The 18589-nt window shown below is 39.9% G+C and overlaps 1 long non-coding RNA gene and 1 other non-coding gene across 2 annotated transcripts in view; one reads left to right on the plus strand and one right to left on the minus strand.

Annotated features, from left to right (window-relative positions):
* The window catches only part of LOC140606194 (uncharacterized), a 57793-nt gene extending 39485 nt beyond the window's left edge, over window positions 1-18308 (plus strand). The window contains exon 3 of the long non-coding RNA XR_012008578.1: window positions 17933-18308. This is a non-coding gene — a long non-coding RNA (uncharacterized lncRNA). The remainder of the gene's footprint in view (window positions 1-17932) is intronic.
* Window positions 17632-17766, minus strand: LOC140607695 (U4 spliceosomal RNA). The gene has a single exon (XR_012009644.1). It is a non-coding gene; the product is annotated as a U4 spliceosomal RNA (small nuclear RNA).
* Window positions 18309-18589: the final 281 nt, after the last annotated feature.

Genomic DNA, 18589 nt, shown 5'->3' on the forward strand with positions numbered 1-18589 from the left:
GGAAGTTTGCCAGAAATGCCCTCTCAGGCCTAACCCCAGACATACTGAATCAGTATCTGCATTTTAACAAAACCCTTAGGTGTTTGCTATTCATAATAACTTTGTACATTAGAATCACCTCATGAACTTCTAAAAACATTGCCAGATCCAGTCTCCCCAAGAGTGACTAACTAAATCAGGATATCTAGAGTCCCTAGCATTGGTATTTTTTAAAAACTCCTCAGGTGATTCTAAAGTACAGTTAAACTTGAGAACTACTGCTCTAGACTTTTCCTCCAGAAAGATGCATTTAATCATGGACACATCTTTGTTTTTCCTTTTTAAAGAAGACTATTTTTTTTTAAAGATTTATTTATTTATTCAGTCAGAGAGAGCGAGAGAGAGGCAGAGACACAGGCAGAGGGAGAAGCAGGCTCCATGCAGGAAGCCCTATGTGGGACTCGATTCCGGGTCGCCAGGATCACACCCCAGGCTGCAGGCGGCGCTAAACCGCTGCGCCACCAGGGCTGCCCAAGAAGACAATTTTTTAAAAGCAGTTTTAGGTTCACACCTAAATTGAGAGGAAATTTCCCATATACTCCCTTGGCCCCACACAAGCATAGCTTCTCCAGTTATCAACATCCCCTACCAGAGTAGTACATTTGTTGCAGTTGATGAATCTATTAGAATACCCTAAATGTTGCTCATGAACCCCAGATTAAGAATTTTTGCACTGGATCCTTTAAATAAATAAATAAATAAATAAATAAATAAATAAATAAACAAACAGATCTAATAAAACCAGGGGAGAGCTGCTTATCTTCTGGGCAGCATAATAGTAATAATAATAAAAATTTGCTTTTTCTGAACTGTATATGGCTGTAATGTTTTCAGCTTTTATTATAGGCACTATAAAAAACAGCTCTTCAAAATTTATCTCCCTACTTACCGTATGGAGGATACTGTTGAAGGTGACGTTGTTCACAAGATTTTCAATCAGAGAAAGCACAGGAGAAATTTATGTCCAGTCTTATCTTCAGGAAGGGTAGTGATTTTCCTAAAAACAAAACTGTTTTTGCCTGTGAACACTGCAAATACTATTGCAACTGATCACATTCCCATCTTTTTGTTAGTTACCAGGGAGCTTAAAGTAAAAATTGTATTTTGACCTTATTAGCAAGTATATAGAACTTCAATGGTATGCATTTTTGGTGACTCCCTCAATCTCGGCTCTGTTTTACTCACCTCCCCTTATATTCCCTTTGTTTTACCTTTGTTATATATAATATATTTTGTCTTGCTATTTGTTTCACAACTTTATTTTTTTTTAAGATTTTATTTATTTATTCTTGACAGAGAGAGAGAGGCAGAGACATAGGCAGAGGGAGAAGTAGGCTCCTGTGGGAAGCCCGATGCGGAACTGGATCCCGGGATCCTGAGATCATGACCTGAGCCAAAGGCAGACGCTTACCGCTGAGCCACCCGGCATCCCTGTTTTCATACCTTTCTAAGCCACCTCAAGTTCTTCTTTGCAATAAGACAAACTATAGATGAATGAATGAATGAGTTCAATTGATATAAGGTGTAAAGCTCCATCCTGGAATCTTCACTAAAGACAGAACTAGTCATTTTTCTTAGATGGACTTTTAGATAAGATACTCTAAAGGAATTTAATAGTCATGAAATAAATATTTATTAAGCATTTACACTCTGTCAGACTCTAGGCTGGGCAGGTTGTGGAGAAGTGGAGGAGCCCACTTTTTTTTTTTTTGACCCAGAAAACAAGGTGTTTATTCTACTTTGTAAGCAATTTACTTTTTTTTTTTAAGATTTTATTTATTTATTTGAGAGGGAGGCAGAAAGAAAGAGAGAGAGAGAAAACAAGCAGGTGGGAGGGGCAGAGGAAGAAGGAGAAGCAGGCTCCCCACTGAGCAGAGAGCCAGAAGCTGGGCTCAATCCCAAGACCTTGGGATTGTGACCTGAGCCAAAAGCAGACTGAGCCACCCAGGTGGCCTCCCTCCACTTTCTTTCTTTCTTTCTTTTTTTTTTTTTTTTTAAGATATTTATTTATTTATTTATTTATTCATGAGAGAGAGAGAGAGAGAGAGACAGGAGGAGGGAGAAGCAGGCTCCATGCCGGGAGCCCGACATGGGACTCGATCCCGGGACTCCAGGATCGCGCCCTGGGCCAAAGGCAGGCGCCAAACCCTGAGCCACCCAGGGATCCCTTTTTAAAGATTTTATTTATTTATGATAGACATAGAGAGAGAGGCAGAGACACAGGCAGAGGGAGAGGCAGGCTCCATGCCGGGAACCCGATGTGGGACTCGATCCCGGGTTCCAGGATCACGCCCTGGGCCAAAGGCAGGAGCTAAACCGCTGAGCCATGCAGGGATCCCCACTTTATTTTTTTTTTAATATTTTATTTATTTATTCGTGATAGACACAAAGAGAGAGGCAGAGACATAGGCAGAGGGAGAAGTCTCCCTGTGGGGAGCCTGATGCAGGACTCGATCCCAGGATCCTGAAATCACGACCTGAGCCAAAGGCAGCCACTCAACCATGGAGCCACCCAGGTACCCCTCCCTCCACTTTCTTTCTTTTTTTTTTTTTTTTTAAGATTTTATTTATTTATTCACTAACGACACAAAGAGAGAGAGAAGCAGAGACACAGGCAGAGGGAGAAGCAGGCTCCATGCAGGGAGCCTGACATGGGACTCCATCCCTGCACTCCATCTCCGGGATCATGCCCTGGGTCGAAGGCAGATGCCAAACTGCTGAGCCACCCAGGGATTCCTCCTTTTTTAATAGAAAAGCTAAATACAAAGAAAATGAGTAGACAAGTCCTCCAAGTGAGAATAGAAAAAAGTAATTGATAGTTTTAAAATCTTTATATTATTTGACCCAGTAATTCTGCTTCTGAAAATTATCCTAAGAAAACAATTTAGGGATGTCTGGGTGGCTCAGCGGTTGGTTGGGTGTCTGCCTTCAGCCCAGGGCATGATCCTGGAGATCCTGGATCAAGTCCCGCATGGGGTCCTTGCATGGAGCTTGCTTCTCCCTCTGCCTCTCCCTGCGTCTCTGCCTCTTTCTCTGTGTCTTTCATGAGTAAATAAATAAAATCTTAAAAAAAATAATAAAGTCATTAAAAAAGAAAACAATTTAAGAGAAAAATAAAGCATATATGTGAAAGTGGATTATTTTTTAATAGTGAAAAATAGGTTTTTAAGCAAAAATGTTAGATGGGCAATAGTAACAGCTACTTCTTAGGAAGGTGTGGTTATTAAATAGGATAACACATGCAAATTACTTGGTGTATTGCAAGGCAAAAAGTAAATGCTTAACAAAAAGTGCCTGGCATATACCGTCACTAATATTTGACAAGGAACCAAGAATACTCAATGAGGAAAAAACAGTCACTTTAATAAAAGTGTTGGGAAAACTGGAAATTCATATGAAAAATAATAACCCTTATTCTAGTTGCAAAAATTAATTTGAAATGGATTAAGGACTCAAATATGAGACCTGAAAGCATATAATCCCAGAAGAAAACATAGGGAAAAATCTCCTTCAAATTGCTCTTGGCAATGATTTTCTGGATATGACACTAACAGTACAATCAACAAAAGCAAAAGTAAACAAGTAGAACTACATCAAACAAAAAAGCTTCTGCATAGTAAAAGAAACAATCAACAAAATGAAGAGGCAACATATGGAATGGGAGAAAATATTTGCAAACCACATATAAGATAATGAGTTATTATTCAAATTGTACAAGGACCACATAAAACTCAGTAGCAAAAAACTCCAAATAATCGGATATAGAAATGGGCAGAGAACAGGGTTCTGGTTGGCTCAGTCTATAGAGCATGAGACTCTTGTTCTCAAGGTCAAGAGTTTGAGCCCCATGTTGGGGGTAGGGGTTACTTATATGAATAAATTAAAAAAAAAAAAAGGGATCCCTGGGTGGCGCAGCGGTTTGGTGCCTGCTTTTGGCCCAGGGTGCGATCCGGGAGACCGGGGATCGAATCCCACCTCGGGCTCCTGGTGCATGGAGCCTGCTTCTCCCTCTGCCTATGTCTCCTCTCTCTCTCTCTGTGTGTGTGTGACTATCATAAATAAATAAATCTTAAAAAAAAAAAAAAAAGAAATGGGCAGAGAACATGAATAGACATTTTACTGAAGAAGACATACACATGGCCAAGAAATACCTGAAAATGTCCTTAGCCTTTTTTAAAAAACATTTTTTTTTATTTTTTATTTATGATAGGCACACAGTGAGAGAGAGAGAGAGAGGCAGAGACACAGGCAGAGGGAGAAGCAGGCTCCATGCACCGGGAGCCCGACGTGGGATTCGATCCCGGGTCTCCAGGATCACGCCCTGGGCCAAAGGCAGGCGCTAAACCGCTGCGCCACCCAGGGATCCCTAAAAAACATTTTAAAGTAATCTCTACACCCAATATGGGGCTCAAACTTGTGACCCTAGTTCAAGAATCACATTCTTGGGGTGCCTGGCTGGCTCAGTAGGAGGATTGTGAGACTCTTGATCTCAGGGTCATGAGTTTGAGCCCCATCCAGGTATAGAGATTATTTAAGTACATAAAACTTAAAAATAAAAAAAGATTTTAAAAAAAGTCACATACTCTACTGACTGAGCCAGCCAGGAGCCCTCAAAAGGTGCTTAACTTGGGGTACCTGTGTCGCTCAGTTCGTTAAGCATCCAGCTCTTAATTTTGGGTCATGTTATAATCTTGGGGTTGGAGCCCCATGATGGACTCTGAGATCAATGCAGAGTTTACTTAAGATTCTCTCACTCCTGGGTAGGGGATCCCTGGGTGGCTCAGCGGTTTGGTGCCTGCCTTTGGCCCAGGGTGCGATCCTGGAGTCCTGGGATCGAGTCCCGCATCGGGCTCCAGGCATGGAGCTTGCTTCTCCCTCTGCTTGTGTTTCTGCCTCTCTCTCTCTGTGTCTATCATAAATAAATAAATAAATAAATAAATAAATAAATCTTAAAAAAAAAAAAGATTCTCTCACTCCCTCTTTCTTGCCCTTCCATTCCCAAATAAATAAATAAAATCTTAAGAAAAAAAGATGCTTAACTTTACTGATCATCAGGGAAATGTAAATCAAAATCACAATGAGGTATCACCTCACACTTGTTGGAATGGCTGTTCTTTTTTTTTTTTTAAGATTTTATTTATTTATTCATGAGACACACACACACACACACACACACACACAGAGGCAGAGACACAGGCAGAGGGAGAAGCAGGCTCCCCTCAGGCAGCCCGAAGTGGAACTCGATCCCGATTCTGGGATCATGACCCAAGCTGAAGGCAGACACTCAACCACTGAGCCACCCAGGCATCTCAAATGGGTGAAATCTTTCAAAAAAAAAAAAAAAAAAAAGGGATCCCTGGGTGGCGCAGCGGTTTGGCGCCTGCCTTTGGCCCAGGGCGCGATCCTGGAGACCCGGGATCGAGTCCCACATCGGGCTCCCGGTGCATGGAGCCTGCTTCTCCCTCTGCCTATGTCTCTGCCTCTCTCTCTCTCTGTGTGTGACTATCATAAATAAATAAAAAATTAAAAAAAAAAAAAAAAAAGGAGTAAGCTATGGGAAGACCAGGCTTGGAAGAAAATCAAGACTGATAAAAGCAAAAAGGGTCCAGGACCAAGCCTCAAGAAGTAACAGTGTGCTAGATATTTGTTGTGGTTTTTATTTTTTTATTAATTTTTTAAAGATTTTATTTATTTTTTCATCGAGAGAGAGAGAAAGAGACAGAGACACAGGCAGAGGGAGAAGCAGGCTCCACACAGGGAGCCCAATGCGGGACTCGATCCCAGGTCTCCAGGATCAGGCTCTGGGCTGAAGGCAGCCCTAAACTGCTGAGCCACCTGGGGGTTGACCCTGAAATTTTATATTACAGATAAAAGTCAACTTTCTAAACTATAGCTAATACCTTAAGGGAAATGCTCTTCACTAGATGTAGGATGAAAAACAAAAGAAATGGATATATGCTCTTTATTGTTCACAGACTTGCTTCTCTTATGTTCTTTAGCTTGGAGAATGGCAATACCATCCATCCAGTTGTAAATCCAGAAACTTGAGAGTTATCTTCAACCACTCCCCATCGTTCATGACTACAGCCAATAGGCAGCTTCTTCCATAGCTCTTTGTTCTCTTCTGTAGCTCAACAGATTCTTTGTGCCTCTTGCCTAGATGATTACAATATCATCACAGATTTCCAGGATTTTAGAATCTCTCACTTCCATCACATCTTCCATGTTGCCATTATAATTGTTAACCTTAGACTCTAATAATAATAATAGGTAGTTTTTCTGCTGTTTGCTTCTAAGAGCTATAGGAGAAGGTTTATCCATGTGACAGACTCTCAAAATGCCATGCCTTTACTTATGCATAGTAAGACTGGTTTTTTTCTTTTTTGCCTGACAAATTCCATCTCATTTTTATTTTTATTTTTTATTTTATTTTTTTTAATATTTTATTTATTTATTCATGAGAGACACAGAGAGAGAGAGAGGGAGAGAGAGAGAGAGGCAGAGACACAGGCAGAGGGAGAAGCGGGCTCCATGCAGGGAGACTGATGTGGGACTCGATCCCATGACTCCAGGATCACGCCTTGGGCCAAAGGCAGGCACTAAACTGTTGAGCCACCCAGGGATCCCCGCTGAGCCACCCAGGGATCCCCCCATCTCATTTTTAAACACAGCTCAAATGTCACTTCTCTGGCTCTGCCAGCATTATTCAACACTTTGTGCTTCTAAAAGCACTTTGCCCGTACCCCTTATATGACATTTATTATATCACTCAGTTTAATGATGCTTATTATTATTTTTTAAGATTTCTTTTTTTTAAAAAAGATTTTTATTTATTTATTCATGAGAGACACAGAAAGAGAGGCAGAGACATAGGCAGAGGGAGAAGCAGTCTCCTTGTGGGGAGCCCAATGTGGGACTTGATCCCTGGCCCCCAGGATCATGCGCTGAGCTGAAGGCAGACACCCAACCACTGAGCCAACCAGGCATCCCAATGATGCTTATTATTTAAGACTTATCTATATCTCACTCTTTTTTTTTACGTTTTTACTTCTTTTTCTAGTTTTTATGTAAAAGAAGCACAATACTATATAGGAAGTCAGAAATTCATTTTATATCAATCATAGAAAATGTTTCAATGTACCACTTAAAATATCTATGTTCTTTTTTTTTTTAAGTAAGCTCTATGCAGAATGTGGGGCTCAAACTCACCACCCTGAGATCAATAGTCCCAAGCTTCACCAACTGAGCCAGCCAGGTGCCCCAAGGGAAAATTGTTTTTGAATAGATTTTAAAAATCTGTATTTATGAGATCGAAAAATTTGTGATGGTTTTCCAATAAAGTATGGAGTAATGAATGGCATGTCAAAAAATTATTAAGAAATCTGAGTTAATGTTTAAAATTGTATCTTTCTAGGGGCGCCTGGGTGGCTCAGCTGGTTAAGTGTCTGCCTTTGGCTCAGGACATTAATCCTAGGGTCCTGGGATCCAGCCTTTCATGGGGCACCCTGCTCAAGAGGAAATCTGCTTCTCCTCTCTTCCTTGGCCCCTCCCCCACCTATGCTCTCTCTTGCTTTCTGTCTCAAATGAATAAACAAAATCTTTTTAAAAATTCTATCTTGGGAAAAAAAAAAAAAAAAAACGGGATCCCTGGGTGGCGCAGCGGTTTGGCGCCTGCCTTTGGCCCAGGGCGCGATCCTGGAGACCCAGGATCGAATCCCACGTCGGGCTCCCGGTGCATGGAGCCTGCTTCTCCCTCTGCCTGTGTCTCTTCCTCTCTCTCTCTCTCTCTCTCTGTTACTATCATAAATAAATAAAAATTTAAAAAAAAATAAAAATTCTATCTTGGGGCACCTGAGTTGCTCATCCAGTTAAGTGCCTTCAGCCTATCTGTTCAGTGGGGAGTCTGCTTCTCCCTCTCCCTCCCTCTGTTCTTTCTCTCTCTCTTTCATATAAATAAATAAAATCTTTAAAAAAATAAAAATAAAAATTGTATCTTTCTATAGTTTGCAATATAGGCTTTTATTTTATTTTTTTTAAGTTTCTTTTTTTTAATTTTTATTTATTTATGATAGTCACACACAGAGAGAGAGAGAGAGGCAGAGACATAGGCAGAGGGAGAAGCAGGCTCCATCCCCCGGGAGCCCGACGTGGGATTCGATCCCGGGTCTCCAGGATCGCGCCCTGGGCCAAAGGCAGGCGCTAAACTGCTGCGCCACCCAGGGATCCCCAATATAGGCTTTTAGATTAAGAAACATGATTACTATAGTTTCATATGCTAGAATTTGTATCAAATAGAACTCTATGTTATAAATGGTAGAAAATCCAAATTTTTGTTTTTTCCAAACAAAAATACAAAACAAAACAAAGCTAAAGTTTATTGTGTCACATATCACTCAAAACAGGTTTTTGCTTCCGATGGAGTTTGATCCAGGACTCAAAAATGTCTACTTGCTTAGTGATGACTCCATTGTCAGGTAGGCTCTCCTTTCTTGGTGCCAAGCTGGCAGCTAACAGCTCCTAGAGTTATATACATCCATCTGGTGGAAAGGATTTCCCTGATAGCTGGAACAAGGGTCCCCAAACTTAGCTTTATTAGCCCTGAATATCCTGTCTTGGGACATATGCTCATTCCCTAACCAATTTGGGCATTAATGGAGTTAAAGGGATATGAGATGTGATAATTGACTTGAGTTGTTATCCAAGAGTTGCATATGCACAGAAAGAGGAAAGTGAAAAGGAAAATATTGGATCAGCCATTATTTTAAAATATGCTTTCCATAGGAGAAATGCCATAGTCATCAACCACAATATTTATGGAGCTTCTAATTTTAGAAGCAGCTTGAAGGTCATTAGACTGATTTTTATTGCCTCTGCTTGCTTGCTTGCTACAGGAAATTTATTAAGAAAAAAAGACAATCAATAATTGTCTTGATATTTTTTGGTAAAGTGTAAGTTTATTTTTTATTTTTAATTTAATTTAATTTATTTGAGAGAGAGAGACAGACAGACAGACTGAGAGACCACAAGCAGGAGGAATAGCACAGGCAGAGGGAGAAGCAGACTCCCCACTGAGCAGGGAGCCCAACATGGGGCTCAATCCCAGGACTCCAGGATCATGACCTGAGCCAAAGGCAGATGCTTAACGCACTGAGCCACCCAGGATCCCCTTTATTTTTCTTTGTAAAATATTTTGTTCTCATCATTTTCTCCAATATTTCTGTTTTTCATTGTTTGGAATTTTCACTTCTGCAAGTAGGAATTTTGTCTTACATGGGTCGAATATTGGGAGAGCTGTCAGTAGATTTCAGGGCAGTATCTTGAGCTTGGTTGGATTATAGAATAAAGAGAGCATGGAGAGACTCAGGATATTTGAGCATATAAAGAGTTGCAGCATCATCCATCTCCAATAGTGTGCCAGAGATTTCTCCAGCCAGAGTAGGTGAATAGATTGAAAGAGAAGAACCAATTTTTTACCCCAAATTTTCTGAGTAATAACTGATGCCAACACAGATACATTTAACATATCATGACCTTGCATACAAACAGGGTTAGGCTTCTGGATGTATACTTGTATTTTTTTTAATACTAGTATTTCTACTTTAAATTTTAGAGGGCTGTGAATACCTGCAATATCTGCAATTTTTTTTAATCCTTGAGTCAGACATCGTCTTGAGACAGAAGTTAGAAGGTGAATAGCAAAGTCTGGTTTGTTGTATTGGTGATCTGATAGGATGACTTGACAGCTGGAACTTGTAGTGATCTGAAGGTGTTAAATGTTGGTTTAGATGCTGCTGCTACATGTATTGAGATAGATGCGGTGTGGCCCCGATCACTGGCTTGCAAAGTTGTGCACTTCCATGTTGAGGCTGAAGAACTGGCATGAAGTTACTTGATATTGCCACTGCCTATGAGAGTGGATTATAGTGTTACCTCTAGTTCTCATAGTCTCCATTGTTTCCATTTAGTGCTTGGTGAAGAGAGCCTGATGCTCCTCCTTGCTTTGTGTTAAGTAGCCCCATACAGTGGTTTGATGACCACAATTCTTCCATTCATTATCATGATGACCTTGTTAGCTTACTTGGAGATGTAAAGCAGGTGAAGCCAAAGCCTTTGCTGCATCCAGCCTCCTTTATGACCCTAATATTAGTGATTGTGCCCAAGTGGGAGAGTTCTCTTCTCTGTCATTTATCATCAATATAATCATCAACATTTTTCTTTTTTTTTTAAGATTTTATTTATTTATTCATGTGAGAGAGAGAGAGAGAGGCAGAGACATACGCAGAGGGAGAAGCAGGCTCCATGCAGGGAACCTGATGTGGGACTTGATCCAGGGACTCCAAGATCATGCCCTGGGCCAAAGGCAGGCACTAAACCGCTGAGCCAACCAGGGATCCCCTAATTATCAACATTTTTCACATAAAGATTAGTACCCTTGCACTTGGTAAGTTTTACTCTGCTTTATTTGCTCAAATTTGTGCTTTAGTTCAGATTGTCTCTCTACTTTGTTCTGTGTCCTACCAACATAAACTGGGTTTCCATTAAGGACTTTTTAGTTTGTTCCTTCAATGGCTTTCTGAGGATTTTAAAAATTCTCAAAACTTACCAACCCAAAGCTTCTGGATTTTCCACTTCCATCAGTCATTTGGCGTCAAACTATATGATAATTACATATCAAAAACCTGAAGACTTCATACACACAAAACCTGTCAGAACTAAAAAATGAATTCAGTAAAGTTGCAGGATAAGAAATCAATATACAAAAATCAGTTCTATACACTAATAATAAATTATCAGAAAAGAAACTAAGAAAACAGTCCCATTTACAAATGTATCAAAAAAGGGATGCCTGGGTGGCACAGTTGGTTGAGCATCTGACTCTTGGTTTTGGCTCAGGTCTGATCTCAGGTCCTGAGATTGAGCCCCACTTTGGGTTCCTCATTGAGTGGGAAATCTGCTTGAGATTCTCTCTCTTCTTCTCCCTCTGCCCCTCCCCACTGCAAGCTCTCTTTCTAGCTGAAATAAATAAATGAATCTTAAAAAACAAAACAAAACCCAAATGTATCAAAAAGAATAAAATGCCTAGGAAAAAATTTAACCAAGAAGTGAAAGACCTATCCACTAAAAACTATAAAGCACTGATGAAAGAAATGAAGACACAAATAAATGGAAAGATATGCCATGCTCATGGACAGGAAAATTAATATAGCTATGATGTCCATATTACCCAGCAATCTGCAAATGTATGCCATTTTTCATAGAAATAGAACAAACAATCCTAAAATTTATATGGAACTACAAAAGACCCTGAATAGTCAAAGCAATCTTGAGAAAAAATAACAAAGTTGGAGGCATCACAGTTCCTGATTTCAAACTATATTACAAACCTATATTAATCAAAACACTAAAACATTGGCATAAAAAAACACATAGATCAGTGAATCAGAATAGAGAGCATAGAAATAAACCCACACCTACACAGTCAATCAATTTATGACAGAGGAGCCAAGAATATTAAGTGGGGAAAGAACAGTTTCTTCAATAAATGGTGTTAGGAAACTGGACAGCCACACAGAAAAGAGTGAAACTGGAGCACTATCTTACATTATACACAAAAATCAACTCAGAATGGATTGAAAGTAAGACCTGAAACTATAAAATCCCCAGTAGACGATAAGCCCCTTGACATCAGTCTTGGTGATGATTTTCTGGATATGACACCAAAAGCAAAGACAACAATAGTAAAAATAAACGGGTGAAACTACATCAAACTAAAAAGCTTTTGCTCAGCAAAGAAAACTATCCACAAAACCAGAAGGCCATCAAAAATGGAAGAAATATTTATTTTTAAAGATTTTATTTATTTACTCATGATATATATATATATAGAGAGAGAGGCAGAGGCACAGGCAGAGGGAGAAGCAGGCTCCATGCCAGGAGCCTGACGTGGGACTCGATCCCGGGACTCCAGGATCACTCCCGGGGCCAAAGGCAGGTGCTGAACCGCTGAGCCACCCAGGGATCCCTGGAAGAAAATATTTATAAACCATATATCTCATATAGAGTGCATATACAAAATATACCAAGAGCTCATAAAACTCAGTTATCACAAAACAAAATAAAAAAACACACAATCCAATTACAGAATGAGCAGAGGATCTGAATAGACATTTTTCCAAAGAAGACATACAGATGGCCAACAGGTATGTGAAAAGGTGCTTGACATCACTAATTACCTGGGAACTGCAAATCAAAACCACAATGAGATATCACCTCACACCTGTTAGAATTGCTATAACCAAGAAGAAAAGAAATAGCAAGTGTTGGCGAGAATGTGGAGAAAAATGAACCCACATGTGCATTGTTGGTGGAATGTAAATTGGTACAGCCACTATGGAAAACAGAATGGAAGAAAACAAAAACAATAATTCAACAAGATATGTGTACCTCCATGTTCACTGCAGCATTATTTACAATAGCCAAGAGATGGAAGCAACCTAAGTGTTTATGTATTAATAGGTAAAGGAAATGTGGTGCACACTTGCATGTGCATGTGCAGACACACACAAACACACATGCTCATACATACACAATGGGATATTATTCAGCCACAGAAAAGGAAATCTTACCATTTGTGACAGCAAGGAAGGATCTTGACAGTATTAGGCTAAGTAAAATGAGTTAGAGAAAGACAGATACTGTGTGATCTCATTTATATGTGGAATTTAAAACAAACAAACAAAACCAAACATAGTTATAAAATAAGTCCTGGGCTTGTAATGTGCAGTATGATGACTATGGTTAATAATACTGTACTGTACATTAGAAAGATTCTAAGAGAGTAAATCTTAAACATTCTCATCAGAAGGAAAAAATTGTAAGAATGTGTGATAATGGATGTTAACTAGACTTATTGTGGTGATCATTTAGCAATATATACAAATATTGAATCATGTTGCACACCTGAAATTAGTATATGTGAATTATATCTCAATTTTATTTATTTATTTATTTATTTTAAAGATTTTATTTATTTATTCATGAGAGAGAGAGAGAGAGAGAGGCAGAGACACAGGCAGAGGGAGAAGCAGGCTCCATGCAGGGAGCCCAATGTGGGACCAGATCCCGGTCTCCAGGATCACACCCTGGGCCAAAGGCAGGCACTAAACCACTGAGCCACCCAAGAATCTCCAACCATTGATCTCTTTAAGATGACTTTAGCCTCACTTTTTTTCTCTGTTTAAATTATTTCCTCTGTTCAGATCTATGAATTTCTAATACTTTTCTCTTTCTCTGATCTTTTAAGAAACTCCTAAGTACCTTACTAGTGAAAAGCCTATGACAACTTGGTTTTTCTACTCTCTTACCTAAAAGCAAATATACCAAGAACTAGAAATTTGGGGGACCATATCAGAATTCTGTTAAAAAATGTTTATAAACTATGTAGCATAACTATGTCTTGAGAAATTATGTTAAATTTCATAATTTTCTCTTTTCTGTCATAACAAGTGGTCAGTCAAGTGTTTTTAAATTTATTTGATATCAAATACTCAGGAATTCAATCTGTACTGTTTTTATGAGAAAATCTAGGGATCCCTGGGTGGCGCAGCGGTTTGGCGCCTGCCTTTGGCCCAGGGCGCGATCCTGGAGACCCGGGATCGAATCCCACGTCGGGCTCCCGGTGCATGGAGCCTGCTTCTCCCTCTGCCTATGTCCCTGCCTCTCTCTCTCTCTCTCTCTCTGTGTGTGACTATCATAAATAAAAAAAAAAAAAAAAAAAAAAAAAAAAATTTAAAAAAAGAAAATCTAGACTACTTTGTGATAATCTGCTATAAAAATCAATCAATCAGTAAGTTAGTTAACAATTTATTGAACATTTACTATATAAAGGCTGATGTGCTAGGTGCTGAATAGAGTACTGGTTTTAAATCTACCATCAAGAGACTTGTAGACAAATTGAAGAAAATAAGAAAGCGAATAACCCAGTGTAGCCTGTAATACGAATAAGACAGTCTTTTATTTCTAGCCCTACCTTGATGCTTTCATTCATGGCTTCCTGTGTCTAGATTCTTTGATCCTCAAAGGAGGGAAAAGAAGATATTTGGGGTAAATCTGAAACACAGCTGGATTCTCAGGGAATTCTCTGGACTAGATATGAACTTGTTTTAAGCCACTGTGCAGTCTCACCTTGACCTGGACTTCTGCAGTAAGTTGCAACAAGACTAGAGCAAGTTTGGGTGAATTTATTTCATAGCAATTGCCTAAGTAACACTAGTTCCAAAACTGCCATCTGGTGGCTTAGTCAGTTGAATGTCCAACTCTTTATTTCAGCTCAGGTCATGATCTCAGGGTTGTGGAATCAAGCCCCACATCAGGCTCCATGCTCAGTGTGGAGTCTGCTTGTCCCTCTCCCTAACCCCCCTTCCTGGACTCTCTCTCAAATAAATAAATACATAAATAAAATCTTAAGAAAAAAATTTTGAAAACCCACCATCTTTTCCACAGAATAGGATATTTGCAAATCGCATATATCAGATAAATGTTTAATAGCCTAAATATATAAAGAATTCCTACAATTCAATAACAACAAAAAAACTATTTAAAAATGGGCAAAGGACTTGAATAGACATTTCTCCAAAGAAGATATACAAATGGCCAGGAAGCACATGAGAAGACACTTGTGTAATTAACCATTTGGGAATCATGAGATACCATTTCAAACTTAGAGTGGCTATTATATAAAAAAAATAGAAAACAAATGTTGGTGCATTAGTAGCAAAAATTAAAAATGGCATAGCCACTGTGAAAAACAGTTTGGCAGGTCTTCAAAAAGTTATATTTAGAATTATATGACCTAGCAATTCCTTTTTCTTTAAAATATTTATTTATTTATTTATTTATTTATTTATTTATTTTTTAATTTATTTATGAGAAACAGAGAGGCAGAGACACAGGCAGAGAGAGAAGCAGACTCCATGCAGGGAGCCCGACACGGTACTCGATCCGGGGTCTCCAGGATCACGGCCTGGGCGGAAGGTGGCACTAAACTGCTGAGCCACCCGGGCTGCTTGCAATTCCATTTTTTGATATATACCCAAAAGTCTTGAAAGCAAGAACTTCAACAGCAATTTGTACAGCCATGTTCATAGCAACATCATTCACTAAGGACAAAAAAGTAGGAACAACCCAAGTTTTCATTAACAGATGAATGGATAAACAAAATGTGGCACAATGGAGTATTATTCAGCCTTAAAAAAACAATGAAGTTCTGATACAATGCAACAAGAATGAACTTGAGGACATTAATGGGGATCCCTGGGTGGCTCGGTGGTTTAGCGTTTGCTTTTGCCCAGGGTGTGATCCTGGAGTCCTGGGATCGAGTTCCACATCGGGCTCCCTTCCTGGAGCCTGTGTCTCCCTCTGCCTGTGTTTCTGTTTCTCTCTCTCTGTCTCTCATGAATAAATAAATAAATAAAATCCTTTAAAAAAAAACTTGAGGACATTATACTAAATGAAACAAGCCAGTCCCAAAATGACAAATGCTATATGATTTCACTTATAGGGGGTACCTAAGGTAAGCAATTCATAGAGACAGAAAATATAATAGAGGTTAGTAGGTGCTGGGAGGAGGTGAGAAAGGAGTTATTGTTTAATGGGGATTGAGTTTCAATTTGGGATGATGAAAAGTGCTGGAAATGGGGACACCTGGGTGGCTCAGCAGTTGAATGCCTGCCTTTGGCCCAGGGCGTGACCCTGCAGACCCGGGATCGAGAACCCTGTCAGGCTCCCTGCATGGAGCCTGCTTCTCCCTCTGCTTGTGCTTGTGTCTCTGCCTCTGTGTGTGTGTGTGTGTCTCTCATGAATAAATAAATACAATCTTTAAAAAAAAAGAAAAGTGCTGGAAATGGACACTAGTGATGGTTGCACAACCATCCATTCAATTTCACACCTAAAAATGGTTAAAATAGCAAATTTTGTGTTATATATATTCTACCACCACAATAAAAAATATTTGCAAACAAATTAGCACAGTTTATTTATTTATTAAAATATTTTATTTTTAGGTAATCTCTGCACCCAACATGGGGATCAAACTTACAACCCTGAGATCAAGAGTCACAGGCTCTTCTGACTGAACCAGCCAGGCACCCCCCAAATTAGAACAATTTAAAAAGGAAAAATAAAACACCTGCCATTTTCAGTAAATGTTCAATGAATCATCTTCAGATCTCATTTTTTAGTGAACTTGTCTTTCCCATGTTCCCTAGGAGAAAGGGTAACCTGAAGCAAACTGGACAAATCAGATTCCCTCTCCCAGGAATTTGGAATTGAGAAGCTGAGAGACTGAGGCAATTGGTGGATGGTGTGTGCTTGAACAAAAAGGGCTGTAGAAGCTAGGCCATGGCAAACCAAAATCCATGTGCAGGCTCAAGTCTGGTGATGCACAGAAGCTCAACTGGGGAGAAAATGGAGACCATAGACCAAGCTGTTGTTAGGAGAGGTGGAGCAAGAAGCTTGTTTATCACTCCATAGCTTGTCTTGTTCTGAGCTGGTGGCATTTAACTTAATGTGATAGTCTTTGTCTTATACTTCTTTAATATAATGAATCTACTACCTTATCTCCATTATGACTGCTTCTACCCCAGACTAAAGCTTCATGATCTTGCACCTGGATTGTTCCAATAGCCTGTTCATTGGTCTCCTTGCTCTACTCTTGTCCAATCCATTTGCCACAATACATAAAACATAAATTATAAGGCTTAAAAACATAAATTAAGGATGCCTGGGTGGCTCAGTGGTCAAGCGTCTGCTTTTGGCTCAGGGCGTGATCCCGGAGTCCCGGAATCGAGTCCCACATGGGCTTCCTGCAGGGGGCCTGCTTCTCCCTCTGCCTGTGTCTCTACCTCTCTTTCTCTCTCTGTGTCTCTCATGAATAAATAAATAAAAACTTAAAAAAAATAAATTAGGTCATGATACATGTCTGTTTAAAATTCTTAATGGGTGCATCCCCGGTGGCTCAGCGGTTTAGAGCCGCATTTGGTTGTCCTAGAATCCCCGGATTGAGTCCTGCGTCGGGCTCCCTGCATGGAGCCTGCTTCTCCCTCTGCTTGTATCTCTGCCTCTCTCTGTGTGTGTCTCTCATGAGTAAATAAATAAAATCTTAAAAAAATTTTTTAATTGCCTCTGTGCTTTATTTTTAAAGAATTTATTCATTTTTAAAGAATTTATTTATTTATTCATGAGAGACACAGAGACATAGGAAAAGGGAGAAGCAAGCTCCATTCAGAGAGCCGGTCATGGGACTCGATTCCGGGACTCGACCCGGACCCAGCACTCTGGGATCACGTGCTGAGCCAAAGGCAGACGCTCAACCGCTGAGCCACCCAGGCGTCCCAGCCTTTATGCTTTATTTATTTATTTATTTTTGAAAAGATTTTATTTATTCATGAGAGAGAGAGGCAGACACAGGCAGAGGGAGAAGCAGACTCCCTGCAGGGGGCCTGATGTGGGACTCCATCCCAGGACCCCGGGAACACGCCCTGAGCCAAAGGCAGACGCTCAACAACTGAGCCACCCAGGTGTCCTGCCTCTATGCTTTAAAATGAAATCTAAGCTTCCTTATATGACTTCTAGCAACTATATGATTGGGCTCTTGCCTCCCTTTCCAATTAGCAATAATCGCGCCTCGGATAAACCTCATTGGCTACGATACTGCCACTGCGCAAAGCTGCCTCCCTTTCCAATAACATCACATATCACTTCTCCCCCACACTCATTATAATCAACCACTACAGTCTATTTGCGTGTGTGTGCGCGCATGCCATGGTCTAGTTTCTTAACTGGAATACAACACACTTCACTAGTTTTGAAGGTTTATTTTTGTCTTGTCTTTCAGGTCTCAGCTTATGTCACAAGTTATGACATTGTCGTTTGTCAATGTCTAGAGACATTTCTGATTGTCACAACCGGAGGAGTATGTTACTGGCATCTAGTGGGTACAGGCCAAGGATCCTACTAAACATTCTAGTAACAGGACAGCCCCCTCCAAAAAGGAATCATCCAATCCAAATGACAATAAGTACAGAGGTTGGAGACCCTACAAATAACACCCTATTTAAAGTGGCTTTATTTCATTGCTATGTTTATTTCCTTCAAGGCACTTATTCATAATAAGAATTTATGTTATTTGTTGTTTGTTAATTCTCTGCATGTCCCATTAAAACATGAGCTCCATGAAGTCCAGATTCTCATGTGCCTTGTTCACTGCTGATTAAATGAATGAATGAATTCCATGAACCTGTAACTACTCGATTTCTCAACTAATTTTGTTTTTGAGAGAGAGAGAAAAAGAGAGAATGCACATGCACACATGTGCAAGGAGGAGAATGAGGGGGACGGGCAGAGAGAGAGAGAGAGAGAGAGAGAGAAAGGAAATTTTAAGCAGTCTCCACAACGTGGGGCTCGATCTCACACCCCTGGGATCATGACCTGAGCCAAAATCAAGAGTTTGACACTTAACCAATTGAGCCACCAGGTGCCCACTCACTAATTT

The sequence above is a fragment of the Canis lupus genome, chromosome 16 (genome assembly GCF_048164855.1).
Source record: "Canis lupus baileyi chromosome 16, mCanLup2.hap1, whole genome shotgun sequence".
In the NCBI taxonomy this organism is placed as follows: Eukaryota; Metazoa; Chordata; class Mammalia; order Carnivora; family Canidae; genus Canis; species Canis lupus.